We start from the raw sequence: 2332 nt of genomic DNA, 5'->3' as shown, positions 1-2332 counted from the left end.
GGTGCGCGGGGAGGGGGGAGTGGTCAGATAACCAGGCTGAAGTCCAAGGTGAAATCCAGATCTTAAAGGTGGAAAAAATTCCCAAGACTCAACAAGCCATGGGAGTTGATGTTGAGGACCTTGAGGAACTTCAAGGTCATCGAATTAATAGAGCCTCAACATAACCCCCAAAGTCACTGGCAAGAGACAAGGTAGAAAAGAGAACCAAGCCAGTTGCTCGTGCCTGTTTGTTACTTTAAAAAAAATAATTTTTATTTATTTCATAGAGGAAAGGAGAGGGAGAGAGAGATCTGATGAGAGAGAATCATCGATTGGCTGCCTCCTGCACACCCGCCACTGGGGATCGGGCCCACAACCGGGCATGTGTCCTGACCGGGAATCGAACCATAAACTCCTGGTTCACAGGTCGATACTCAACCACTGAGCCACCCCCGGCAGGGCTGTTACTTTTTTTGTACCATCAAGGGAAGTGATTCCCAAACCTGTGTGTTCATCAGATTAACCGGGGGGAGCTGTTTTCTCTCCCCATCTTCCTTTCTCCCCCTTCATTTTTTTGGGGGGGGTTGGGGGTTTTTTTTAAAATAAGGATTCCTACGTCTTGCTACCTTGATGATTCTAATGTGAAATGTTTGGGGGAGTCTAAAGAGCCACTTTTTTTTTTTTTTCCAAAATGCTCCAGGTGATCCTGAGGAGCCTGCAGGTTTGGCAAGCACTGATGAGAGATGAGAAGGGCGGTGTGGAGCACAAGCAGGCAGCATGCTCTCTAAAGACTTTGTCAGTGGTGGGTTCACTGAGGTGGCTCTGAGAAGCCAGGGGGAGGCCAATCCACATTTTGGTGAAGTGGGAGAGGGCTCTGGTGCTGGGGGCAGGGGCAGGGGTGGGGGACAGGAGATGGGCTCCGCCTCAGAAAAGTGAAAATACAGGAGTATGGCTGTACGATGTAAGAAACGAGACTGAACTGGTGGGTTGGAGACACACAGGTTAGTGGCCTACAGAGAGAGGTGGCTGAAGTTCATGAGGGTTCCTGGTGTGTGAGGTGTGATTCCTTAAGGGTTTATAGGCTTAGTGGCTGAATTCCTGGGGAGTAAGAATTTTTCTGTCTGGATGCTATCAGATTTCTAACATGTAAGCCATTAAAGATTATTAAGCCCTCAGGTAAACAAGCTTGCAGAAGCTTAATCATTAACACTGAGAATGCTGTCTTCCCAACCCACCTTTTTATACCGATGAAACCAGACTGGGATGAATACCAAGGACAGCCTCAGAGCAGAAAGCGAGAAGGGTCAACCCCAGAGGCTGTGAGAAGGGCCAGGGATTCCCTCAGTGTATAAGCTGAGGATACAGAAAGGGGCCTGGGTGTCTTTTTAGCACCAGCCAACGCTAAAAATAGAAGCGGTGTCACAGCCTACTGGGTCTCAGGAGCACCACACACACACTCACACGCTCCATGCCAGGGTCCTGAAGGACCAGACATGTGCAAATCCTAGGGATGGTTCTCAGTAAAGAATGTATTTACTGTCACAAACCCAACTCTTATTTAAGAGCAAGCTGCCCCTGCTCCAGAGAGAGCTGCACTTCTAAGGGTTCAAGTCATGCTAGCATTGTTTCTGGTGACTCCTATGAAATAATCTCCAATACTGACATACACAGACAATAAGATGAAGGCGTGATCCCAGCCAGGCACTCCCGTGCACCACACACACACACCCTCATGCATATTGAAGAAATGACTCATTTAATTTGCTGCTGCCTGCCACTATTGGGTCTTGATTCTACTTATTCAGATACAAAGTTTCCTGTTAGATTAACTACAGGAACGAACTCAGGAGTATTAAGCCTGATTTCGTTCATGACTTTAGAGCACCCAGGAGGTGTTGACCTGGGCATCTTGAGAAGTCACGCTCTGGACCACCTACCGCTTTCTCGCCATAATCGTCTACAAAACTGTAACATTTCTTGCCACTTGGGAACCAATTCATGGGCGCCCTTGTACAATATACATGGTTAAGCCTTGTAGATGCTGTACCTGCACAGCCAGTACTTCGGGGCCCTTTGCCGTCTCACAGTGCAATGGCACAACAGCACCGTGGAGCTGCGAAGAACCCAAGCCTCTCCTCTTAACGAAGCGGGGCGGGGGGTAGGTTGACCCGTCCAAGGTCACTCAGCTCCCTGGCAACGTGTGCACCACCCTAGCTCCTCCAAACAAGCCCTCGGCTCGGGGCTTCCGCGGGTTTGCTAGCATGCAGCCTCTCCCCAGCCCCCGCAAAAATGCAATGTCGGTTAACTTCATTCCTGCGCGTCAGCAAGCAATGAACCCGCTCGCCGGCAGCGG

At 49.6% G+C, this 2332-nt stretch overlaps 1 protein-coding gene across 2 annotated transcripts in view; it reads right to left on the bottom strand.

Moving 5' to 3' along the window:
* FAM81A (family with sequence similarity 81 member A) overlaps positions 1-2332 on the bottom strand; it is a 77319-nt gene that overhangs the window by 70089 nt on the left and 4898 nt on the right. Inside the window, exon 1 of one of the 2 annotated variants that reach the window (XM_006757993.2) lies at positions 2027-2201. The exons of the other annotated variant lie outside the window; for it this stretch is intronic. The gene's annotated coding sequence lies outside the window, so the exon portion shown is untranslated. Of the gene's footprint in view, positions 1-2026; positions 2202-2332 lie in introns of those variants that run through there. 2 annotated transcript variants of the gene reach the window in all.

The sequence above is a fragment of the Myotis davidii genome, unplaced genomic scaffold (assembly GCF_000327345.1).
Source record: "Myotis davidii unplaced genomic scaffold, ASM32734v1 scaffold1275, whole genome shotgun sequence".
Taxonomy (NCBI): domain Eukaryota; kingdom Metazoa; phylum Chordata; class Mammalia; order Chiroptera; family Vespertilionidae; genus Myotis; species Myotis davidii.
The sequence above is the reverse complement of the archived record's forward strand: the minus strand, read 5'-3'. Positions and strand labels throughout refer to the sequence as shown.